Source organism: Heterodontus francisci, chromosome 11 (genome assembly GCF_036365525.1).
Source record: "Heterodontus francisci isolate sHetFra1 chromosome 11, sHetFra1.hap1, whole genome shotgun sequence".
NCBI classification, from domain to species: domain Eukaryota; kingdom Metazoa; phylum Chordata; class Chondrichthyes; order Heterodontiformes; family Heterodontidae; genus Heterodontus; species Heterodontus francisci.
In genome coordinates, this window is record NC_090381.1 from 63,428,674 (window position 1) to 63,441,072 (window position 12,399).

Consider the following 12,399-nt stretch of genomic DNA (forward strand, 5'->3'; position numbering starts at 1 on the left):
CCCCATCCAAGCCCCTAGCACTAAGTGAGTCCCAGTCAATATTGGGGAAGTTAAAATCACCCACCACCACAACCCTGTTACCTTTACATCTTTCCAAAATCTGTCTACATATCTGCTCCTCTACCTCCCGCTGGCTGTTGGGAGACCTGTAGAAAACCCCCAACATCGTGACTGCACCCTTCCTATTCCTGAGCTCCACCCATATTGCCTCGCTGCATGACCCCTCTGAGGTGTCCTCACACAGTACAGCTGTGATATTCTCCTTAACAAGTAATGCAACTCCCCCACCCCTTTTCCATCCCCCTCTATCCCACCTAAAGCTTCTAAAGCCTGGAACATTTAGCTGCCAATCCTGCCCTTCCCTCAACCAAGTCTCTGTAACAGCAACAACATCATATTTTCAAGTACTAATCCAAGCTCTAAGTTCATCTGCCTTACCTGTTATACTTCTCGCATTGAAACAAATGCACTTCAGACCACCAGTCCCGCTGTGCTCAGCAACATCTCCCTACCTGCTCTTCCTCTTAGTCCTACTGGCCTTATTTACTATGTCCTCCTCATTTACTTCACTAGCTATCCTACTGCTCTGGTTCCCACCCCCCTGCCACACTAGCTTAAACCCTCCCGAGTGAAGCTAGCAAATCTTGCAGCCAGGATATTAGTGCCCTTCCAGTTTAGATGCAACCCGTCCTTCTTGTACAGGTCCCATCTGTCCCTGAAGAGATCCCAATGGTCCAGATATCTGAAACCCTCCCTTCTACACCAGCTGCGCAGCCACGTGTTTAGCTGCACTATCTTCCTATTTCTAGCCTCACTGGCACGTGGCACAGGGAGTAATCCCGAGATTACAACCCTAGAGGTCTTGTTTTTTAACTTACTACCTAACTCCCTAAACTCCCCCTGCAGGACCTCATCACTCTTCTTGCCTATGTCATTGGTACTGATGTGTACCACAACCTCTGGCTGTTCACCCTCCCCCTTCAGAATGCCCCCTGTCCATTCAGAGACATCCTTGACCCATCCTGGAGTCTCTTTCACGTCCACAGAAGCACCTATCTGTGTCCTTGACTATAGAGTCCCCTATAACTATTGCTCTTCTGCGCTTTGTCCCTCCCTGCTGAACAACAGTGCCAGCCATGGTGCCACTGCTCTGGCTGCTGCTGTTTTCCCCCGATAGGCCATCCCCCCCCAACAGTATCCAAAAGAGTATACTTGTTAGAGAGGGGGATAGGCATAGGGGATTCCTGCACTGACTGGCTGCCCATTCTAGTGGTCACCCATCTATCTGCCTGCACCTTGGGTATAACCACTTCTCTAAAACTCCTGTCTTTGACGCTCTCTGCCACCTGCATGCTCCTAAGTGCATCCAGTTGCCGCTCCAACCGATCCATGTGGTCTGTGAGGAGCTGCAACTAGGTACACTTCCTGCAGATGCAGTCGCCCGGAACGCTGGAAGCGTCACGGACTTCCCATATCTCACAGGTGAAGCACTTCACCCCTCTAACTGTCATTTCTAGCACTAATTAGTTAATTAATATAAAATTAATAAATACTTATTAAATCCTTACTAAATTATGATACACTTAACTATATGGTCCCTAGTGCTAGATTTCTACAATAAATACTAAATGCTAACTAAATACAGTAATCTCCTCCCTCTGGTTTAGTTACTCTACTTATTAATTAGTTAATTAGTGTTTTAATCAATTTTTATCAGTTTTATTTTCAAATTCGGTACAGATTCCCTACCAGCCAATTAAGTCACAGCTTTCCTGTGACGGCACTTTTCAGTTTTTTTTCCCCACGCGAGGTAACCTACCGCTCTGGAACTCCGCCCTCCAAGTCTGCGCCGAGAATCCCCGAGGTAAGTTTTTTATACTTACCGCTCTGGAACTCCGCCCTCCGAGTCTGCTCCGAGATTCCCCGAGGTAAGTTTTTTATACTTACCGCTCTGGAACTCCGCCCTCCGAGTCTGCGCCGAGAATCCCCGAGGTAAGTTTTTTATACTTACCGCTCTGGAACTCCGCCCTCCAAGTCTGCGCCGAGAATCCCCGAGGTAAGTTTTTTATACTTACCGCTCTGGAACTCCGCCCTCCGAGTCTGCTCCGAGATTCCCCGAGGTAAGTTTTTTATACTTACCGCTCTGGAACTCTGCCCTCCGAGTCTGCTCCGAGATTCCCCGAGGTAAGTTTTTTATATTTACCGCTCTGGAACTCTGCCCTCCGAGTCTGCTCCGAGATTCCCCGAGGTAAGTTTTTTATATTTACCGCTCTGGAACTCCGCCCTCCTTTGCTTTTATATTTCTTGCCAATTTACTTTCATAATCAATTTTCTTCCTCTTCATTATCTTTTTAGTCATCCACTGCTGGTTCCTAAAAAATTCCCAATCCTCTGGCCGACCACTAGTTTTCGCTGCTTTGTCTGCCTTAGTTTTTGACTGGATACTCTCCTTGACCACCTTGTTAACCACAGGAGGTTCAGCCTTTTCATCAAGTCCTTCTTTTTGACCGGGATAAATTTTAGCTGAGCGTTATGAAATATCTGCTTAAATATCTGCCACTGCTCATCCGCTGACCTTCCCCTTAGTCTATTTTCCCAGTCCGCTTTAGACAATTCTGGGCTGAATTTTATTTGGGCACCGCACTGCGTGGCAGCACCCTTTCAACTCAGCGGGATGCCCACATTTTGCTGCCGCCGCAGAGCCCCTGAGATATTACGCGTGGGGGCCCATTGGAATCACGGCGCCGAGCCGCCCTCCCCATATTATGTGGGGAGAGGCGGGATATTCGATGCAGTGAGAGAGTTTTTGACAGTTGTGCAGCAGGTGCTGGGGCCCTATTTTAAGCGTGCCAGCACCTGCTTCCTGACAGCTGTCAAAGAATAATTACCTGACTGCTGAAGAGTGGGGCTGCTGTCAATCAGGCAGCAAAGCAGAAAGTGCTGCAGAAACTCAGCAGGTCAGGCAGCATCTGTGGAGAGAGAAACAGAGTTAACTTGTTCAAGTTCACAGACCTGGAAGTTAACTCTGCTTCTCTCTCCACAACTGCTGCCTGACCAGCTGAGTGACCCCAGCACTTTCCACTTTGCTGCGCATACCTAGCCTGCTGTGTCCCAGTGTCCTGTGAAGTTGCGATCCTCATCTTCCACTCAAGTGTAACATTCCTTCTTGTAGGTGTGCCGCACCTGGGTGAATAACCTTAAATTTTCACATTCCAGGACGTGAGACTTGAATAGACCAAATGGCACAGTGGTTAGCACCGCAGCCTCACAGCTCCAGCGACCCGGGTTCAATTCTGGGTACTGCCTGTGCGAAGTTTGCAGGTTCTCCCTGTGACCGTGTGGGTTTTCGCCAGGTGCTCTGGTTTCCTCCCACAGCCAAAGACTTGCAGGTTGATAGGTAAATTGGCCATTATAAATTGCCCCTAGTATCGATAGGTGGTAGGGGAATTGAGGGAAGATGTGGATGTGGTAGGAATATGGGATTAATGTTGGATTAGTATAAATGGGTGGTTGATGGTCGGCACAGACTCGGTGGGCCGAAGGGCCTGTTTCAGTGCTGTATCTCTAAATAAAAAATAAATAAATAAAAGGGTTTACAGAGAACACACTGACACAAATGGGAATGCACGAGTGTCACAGCAATGTAAATACGTCTTTCACTAAATGTTCCTCACCAAATTGTGTGTCCTTTTCTCTGTGCCAATGATGTGTGCCAGCATGTAGCGCCAATGTCACATCCTTTTGCACCGTTGGCTCTTCAGGAGAGCCAACAAATGCAATAACATCATTGCCATGCCACCATTACTCATGAGCGTCTCCATGGACACAGAGACATGGACATTGGCTCAGTCTGCTGCTGCCTCTAATGGTTTACACAGGGATGCTGCAGATGTGGACTGCCGCACAGCAGGTGAGCGAGGGTGATGTGTGACTTGCAGAGCTCATGTCGGTTCCTATGGAACAAACAGCCTTTGTCTGATAAGCCACTTCCGTACATCCCTAGCCGTGCGTGCAGAGCCTGGGTGCCATCTGCCCTCCCATACATCTTTCATGTTGTAGGTCCTCAGTGTCCTCATAGTCCAAAGAGGAATCCTGTTGATGTCTCTTCTCATCATGCCAGGCCTGGCCCCTATTGGGTGCGTAGTTGTGCAGAGTAGCAAAGAAAGGAGCTGGCCTTTTCAGCCCGTAGTACAGGGCATCACCCTATCCATACAGGCATTGGAGGCGCTCTTTCAGCATGCCGATCTCCTGCTCAATGGTGGCTCATGTAGCTCAGTGGCTGGCGTTGTATCTGTCCTCTGCAGCAGTGGTGGGATCTCTCACTGGTGCAGGGAGCCATGTCTGCAAAGGATATCCCTTCTCTCCAAGAAGCCACCCCTTCATCTGAGCCAGTTCAGTGAACAGGGATGGCAGCCAGGACTGGCACAAGACCCAGGTGTCATGGCAGCTGCCTGAGAAGCGGTCACACATTCGCTGCAAGCATCTGCGGTGTTCACATACCAGCTTCATCTAGATTTAGAGGGCTCCTTTAATGGTGATGTCTGCAGGTGGCAGCCTGGCAGTAGGCTGATGGCCACATGAGTGCAGTCTATGAACATTGCAACCTATGGTTCTCCAGCAATGGTGCCAGAACCAATGGCCCTCTGGGCCTGTCTGTGAGAGTCCTGAAGTGGATATACTCATTGGCCCTCCGGTGTAGGGCATTGGCGACCTCCCTGATGCAGTGGTGCACTGCTGACTGTGTGACCCCACAAAGGTCTTTGGTGGGCCCCTAAAAAGCTGCAGAAGCGACAGGCTTGAGAACTGCTGCCACTATGAGGAACAAAGGCATGGGATCTCCACCGGAGCCCATGGGCTGCAGGTCATCCTTGAGCAGGGCAGAGAGACGTGTCACCGCCCTCTCTGCATGTGCAATCTCCTATGACACTGGTGCTCTGACACTCGATGGCATGTCATGTGGGGCCTGTAATGGCAACCGTAATGGTGAGCTGACCTTAAGGGCTGCTGCTCATGACCGGGGGCCTCTACATGGATCGCACCTGCCTGTTGATATTGTCTCTGGCGCATTTGGATCCTCACAATCAGAGGATCAGACAAAGTAGGATGACCCATACCTATTTCCATGTGATAAATAAAGCTAAACACTTCACTTATTTGAAGGTTCCTAACAGGACCTGGATTGTTGTTGATGGGTACATCAGCTGCTTTCCTGGATCAACTATGTGGCGTGCCATGGCATTGCCTATCTTGGCCAACACTCAGAGTGGTACAGCATGACCACATCAAGATCCTACCAGCTGAATCGATTGCCCCTACCCTCAATATAACCTTAATGCTCCTGCCCTTTCTGGCACCCTCTGCACACACAGGGTGCCTAGTGTGCTGTTGCTCCCTCACAAACATGCACAGAGCGTACAATGTTAACAGAGGGATGGTGCACAGTGCCTCCCTTCATGCCAGCGGAGCTTTCCCACCAGTAAGGCCAGACCTCCTCCCTTTAAGAATGCAGAGTGAGACCCCTGTGTATCCCCCTCCTTCCTCCTCCCTTCCCGTATGCAGAGTGAGACCCCTGAAAGGAAACTTACCTTCTTCCGTGAAACCTTCTGCCTCTGTGGACCGATCGGCTTTTCCAATCGTGAACGGGACGGCACGTGATGGTTGCCCGTTCATCGAAAAATCAATCAGTGTCAATGGAGGGGCAGCAGGCTGCATACTCAGCAAAGGTAAGTACCGTTTAGCGGCTGTGCGGCGGGGGGGGGGGGGCCGCACTGAGGTCCCCCTGCCGCCAGTAATTTGCGGCGGGCCCTTCTCGACGTCGCAGATCAAAGCGGACCTCTGTCCATAGCATTTTACCGGCCCCTGCACTGTGACCCACGGCATCGAGGGCCGGTAAAATTCAGCCCTCTTTCTTCATACCTCCGTAATTGCCCTTGTTTAAGTTGAGGACACTGTTTTGAGACCGGAGTTGCTCGCCCTCAAACTGAATTTGAAATTCGACAATGTTGTGATTGCTATCCCTTAGAGGATCCTTAACTATGATAGTAGTTTCGATTTGATCTAATCCTAGATCTAAAATAGTCTGTTCCTGGGTATGTTCTGCAATGTATTGCTCTAAATAACAATTCATGATGCACTCTACAAATTCGTCTTCCACTTTACCTCTGCCAATCTGATTTGTCCTGTCAATATGCAGATCAAAATCACCCATGACAATTGTAGCACTCTTCTTACATGCCTCCATTATTTCCCATTTTATACTTTGTCCTACAATGAGGCAACTCTTCGGGGGCCTACAGACGACTCCCACCCGTGACTTCTTCCCCTTGCTATTCCTTATTTCCACCCAAACTGATTCCACATTACGATCTATTGCACCTATATCACTGCTCACCACTGCACTGATACATTCCTTTATTAACAACGCTACCCCACCTCCTTTTCCTTTTTGCTTATTTTTCCAGAACGTTGAATATTGAGTTCCCGGTCTTGGTCACCCTGCAACCATGACTCTGTAATAGCTATCAAGTCATATTCATTTATTTATATTTATGCCATCAACTCAGAAATCTGCCATCCTTACCTGGTCTGGCCTATATGTGACTCCAGACCCTCAGCAATGTGGTTGTCTCTTAACTGCCCTCTGAAATGGCCTAGCAAGCCATTCAGTTCAAGGGCAATTAGGGGCGGGCAACAAATGCTGGCTTGCCAGCGATGCCCACGTCCCATGAAAGAATTTTTTAAAATCCCTGTGTAGCAGCACATGCACAAGCTTCAACCCCTTCTCTGTCTCCTTGATCCCAAGGGGATAATACTCATTCTTAACTTTGTACCCTCCTTTCCTGCAAACTCACCAACAGCAACAAGGGCCAGTATAGACAAAAATAATGATTCTACCTCGTGTACATTGAGGATGGCAAAGGCAAAGAGGATGATGAAGATGGATAGGAAGTCAAGGCAAAATCCAACCCTGAGTTCCTGTACTGATATCCCACCCATTGATCCTCTACTATCACTCTCTTGACTCATCACTTCTATCACTTGCTTTTTCCACACACCTGCTCAGATACTTTCACTCTGGAGAATTAGATGATGTTAGTGAAGATGCAGCACTGGTGATTAAGAGCACAAGGGAGCCAGAGGAGTGGAGAGTGGGTGAGGTGGTGCCAACTTACCATCGAGCCAATGAGGAAGGCTGACCATGACTTCAGATGAGTGCATCCAGAACCCATGGGTACTCACCAGAAAAGAAGCATGTCTGAGGAACATCACACCTTTGTGTCTAAAGTCAACAGCCCTCATTTGCAGCCTCAGGGAAGCTTTTTCTTCACTGTAGATATCAATGAAGCGTGTGGCAGTTTCACTGGAATCTGCAGCAGACTTCCTCCTAAGAAGTACTGAGAGACCACACAGTGCCCCATCTCTACAGAAACTCAAACTGCAGTTCTGATGGCAATAGGGGACAGAATAGACAGTACCATGTGTACCATTTTCCAGGTCTTGGTTTTAAGGTCTTAAGGTTTTCAGGATCTGATAGCTAACATTAGCTGAACCATCACACTGACTAATGGAAGTACAGATTCAAGGCCCATTGGACTGAGGACACCTGGAATTGACCTGCCTGAGGCTGTTTATCAGGAAAGTAGAATATGCTAGGCTTCAAACCTTCACTCGCAGAGCACCGTGCCAGTGGGACATAGTAGACACTAGGCTTCTCAGGCAGAGGTACCATAGATGCAGCCGTCAGTCGCTTCTTCCCACGAGCAAGCTGCCCTAAGAGGAACGTCATCCCAGTCCCATTAACTGTTAGCAACACAGGAGCAGCTAAACACCTCTCGTGAAACTGGCTCATAAGCTTCACGTAGGAACAAAGGCACGTTTCACCGCTCAAGGTATGCAGAGTGTTCAGAAAGGGTAGGTTGTCTTGTGCTTATTTTGGATATTGTATTAAAAGAGAATGTGCATGTACATCATGTTTTGTTATGTATAGAGATTAGAGTCATGCAGGAAAAGGTTCAGTTATTAGATAATATAATAAATAGGAGCAGGTCATGTGACCCTTCGAACCTGCTCCGCAATTTAATAAGATCATGGCTGATCTACTTCAACTCCACTTTCCCACCCTATCCCCATATCAGTTGATTTCTTTAGTGCCCAAAAATCTATCAATCTTATTCTTGAATATATTCATTGACTGAACATTCACAGCCCTCTGGGGTAGGGAATTGCAAAGATTGACAATCCTCTTGAGTGAAGCAATTTTTCATCTCAAACTTAAATGGCCAATGCCTTATCTTGAGACTATGACCCCCTAATTCTATTCTCTCCAGCCAGGGAAGCAACCTCTCAGCATCAACCCTGTCAAGCCCTCTACGAATTTATACATTTCAATGACATCACACTTCATTCTTCTAAACTCGAGAAGATATAGACCCATTATGCTCAATCTCTCTTCATAGGACAGCCCTCTCATCCCAGGAATTAATCGAGTGAACTTTTGTTGCATCCCCTCCCAGACAAGTATGTCCTTCCTTATGTAAGACGAGCAAAACTGTGCACAGTACTCCAAGTATGGTCTCACCAAAGCCTTGTGTAATTGCAGCAAGATTTCCTTACTCTTATATTCAAAACTCCTTGCAATAAGGCTAACATACCATTTGACTTTCAAGTTGTTTGCTGTACCTGCATGCTATGCTCACTTATTCCATTCTTCTTCTTCTTTGGCCTCCTTGTCTCGGGAGACAATGGGTAAGCGCCTGCAGGTGGTCAGTGGTTTGTGGAGCAGCGCCTGGAGTGGCAAGAAAGGCCAATACTAGAGTGACAGACTCTTCCACAGGTGCTGCAGATAAAATTGGTTGTCAGGGCCGTTTTGCAGTTGGCTCTCCCCTTGCGCTTCTGTCTTTTTTCCTGCCAACTGCTAAGTCTCTTCGACTCGCCACACTTTAGCCCCGCCTTTATGGCTGCCCGCCAGCTCTGGCAATCGCTGGCAACTGACTCCCACGACTTGTGATCAATGTCACAGGACTTCATGTCGCGTTTGCAGACGTCTTTAAAGCGGAGACATGGACGGCCGGTGGGTCTGATACCAGTGGCGAGCTCGCTGTACAATGTGTCCTTGGGGATCCTGCCATCTTCCATGCGGCTCACATGGCCAAGCCATCTCAAGTGCCGCTGACTCAGTAGGGTGTATAAGCTGGGGATGTTGGGCGCTTCGAGGACTTCTGTGTTGGAGATACGGTCCTGCCACCTGATGCCAAAGATTCTCCGGAGGCAGCAAAGATGGAATGAATTGAGACGTCGCTCTTGGCTGACATACATTGTCCAGGCCTCGCTGCCGTAGAGCAAGATACTGAGGACACAGGCTTGATACACGCGGACTTTTGTGTTCCGTGTCAGTGTGCCATTTTCCCACACTCTCTTGGCCAGTCTGGACATAGCAGTGGAAGCCTTTCCCATGCACTTCTGCATTGAGAGACAGGTTACTGGTGATAGTTGAGCCTAGGTAGGTGAACTCTTGAACCACTTCCAGAGCGTGGATATTGATGGATGGAGCATTTCTGACATCCTGTCCCATGATGTTCATTTTCTTGAGGCTCATGGTTAGGCCAAATTCGTTTCAGGCAGCCGCAAACCTGTCGATGAGATTCTGCAGACACTCTTCAGTGTGAGATGTTAATGCAGCATCGTCAGCAAAGAGAAGTTCCCTGATGAGGACTTTCCGTACTTTGGTATTCGCTCTTAGACGGGCAAGATTGAACAACCTGCCAAGTGATCTTGCATGGAGGAAAATTCCTTCTTCTGAAGACTTGAACGCATGTGAAAGCAGCAGAGAGAAGAAAATCCCAAACAGTGTAGGTGCGAGAACACAGCCCTGTTTCACGCCACTCAGGATAGGAAAGGGGTCTGATGAGGCGCCGCTGTGCTGAATTGTGCCTTTCATATTGTCATGGAATGAGGTGATGATACTTAGTAGCTTTGGTGGACATCCGATCTTTTCTAGTAGTCTGAAGAGACCACGTCTGCTGACGAGGTCAAAGGCTTTGGTGAGATCAATGAAAGCAACGTAGAGGGGCATCTGTTGTTCGCGGCATTTCTCCTGTAGCTGACGAAGGGAGAACAGCATGTCAATGGTCGATCTCTCTACTCGAAAGCCACACTGTGCCTCAGGGTAGACACGCTCGGCCAGCTTCTGGAGTCTGCTTAAAGCGACTCGAGCGAAGACTTTCCCCACTATGCTGAGCAGGGAGATTCCACGGCAGTTGTTGCAGTCACCGCGGTCACCTTTGTTTTTATAGAGGGTGATGATATTGGCATCGCACATGTCCTGTGGTACTGCTCCCTCATCCCAGCACAGGCAAAGCAGTTCATAGAGTGCTGAGAGTATAGCAGGCTTAGCACTCTTAATTATTTCAGGGGTAATGCCGTCCTCCCCAGGGGCTTTTCCGCTGGCTAGAGAATCAATGCCATGACTGAGTTCCGATTTTGTTGGCTGTACGTCCAGCTCATCCATGATTGGCAGAGGCTGGGCTGCATTGAGGGCGGTTTCAGTGACAACATTCTCCCTGGAGTACAGTTCTAGGTAGTGCTCAACCCAGCAGTCCATTTGCTTGCATTGGTCAGTGATTGTGTCCCCTGATTTAGATTTGAAGGGGGCGATCTTCTTGATGGTTGGCCCAAAAGCTCTTTTAATGCCATCATACATTCAAAGAACAAAGAACAGTACAGCACAGGAACAGGCCATTCGGCCCTCCAAGCCTGCGCCGATCTTGATGCCTGCCTAAACTAAAACCTTCTGCACATCCGAGGACCGTATCCCTCTATTCCCATCCTATTCATGTATTTGTCAAGATGCCTCTTAAATGTCGCTATTGTACCTGCTTCCACCACCTCCCCCGGCAGCAAGTTCCAGGCACTCACCACCCTCTGTGTAAAAAATTTGCCTCGCACATCCCCTCTAAACTTTGCCCCTCTCACCTTAAACCTATGTCCCCTAGTAACTGACTCTTCCACCTTGGGAAAAAGCTTCTGACTATTCACTCTGTCCATGCCGCTCATAACTTTGTAAACCTCTATCATGTCACCCCTCCACCTCCGTCGTTCCAGTGAAAACAATCCGAGTTTATCCAACCTCTCCTCATAGCTAATGCCCTCCAGACCAGGCAACATCCTGGTAAACCTCTCTGTACCCTCTCCAAAGCCTCCACGTCCTTCTGGTAGTGTGGCGACCAGAATTGCATGCAATATTCTGAGTGTGGCCTCACTAAAGTTCTGTACAGCTGCAGCATGACTTGCCAATTTTTATACTCTATGCCCCGACCGATGAAGGCAAGCATGCCGTATGCCTTCTTGACTACCTTATCCACCTGCGTTGCCACTTTCAGTGACCTATGGATCTGTACGCCCAGATCTCTATGCCTGTCAATACTCCTAAGGGTTCTGCCATTTACTGTATACTTCCCACCTGCATTAGATCTTCCAAAATGCATTACCTCACATTTGTCCGGATTAAACTCCATTTGCCATTTCTCCGCCCAAGTCTCCAACCGGTCTATATCCTGCTGTGTCCTCTGACAATCCTCATCACCATCCACAACTCCACCAACCTTTGTGTCGTCCGCACACTTACTAATCAGACCAGCTACGTTTTCCTCCAAATCATTTATATATACTACAAAGATCAAAGGTCCCAGTACTGATCCCTGCGGAACACCACGAGTCACATCCCTCCATTCAGAAAAGCACCCTTCCACTGCTACCCTCTGTCTCCTATGACTGAGCCAGTTCTGTATCCATCTTGCCAGCTCACCTCTGATCCCATGTGACTTCACCTTTTGTACCAGTCTGCCATGAGGGACCTTGTCAAAGGCTTTACTGAAGTCCATATAGATAACATCCACTGCCCTTCCTTCATCAATCATCTTCGTCACTTCCTCAAAAAACTCAATCAAATTAGTGAGACACAACCTCCCCTTCACAAAACCATGCTGTCTCTTGCTAATATGTTCGTTTGTTTCCAAATGGGAGTAAATCCTGTCCAGAAGAATCCTCTCTAATAATTTCCCTACCACTGATGGAAGGCTCACTGGCCTATAATTTCCTGGATTATCCTTGCTACCCTTCTTAAACAAAGGAACAACATTGGCTATTCTCCAGTCCTCTGGGACCTCACCTGTAGCCAATGAGGATGCAAAGATTTCTGTCAAGGCCCCAGCAATTTCTTCCCTTGCCTTCCTTAGTATTCTGGGGTAGATCCCATCAGGCCCTGGGGACTTATCTACCTTAATGCTTTGCAAGACACCCAACGCCTCCTCCTTTTTGCTAATGAGATGACTGAGACTATCTACACTCCTTTCCCTAGGCTCATCATCCACCATCTCTCTATTTGGTGAATACTGATGCAAA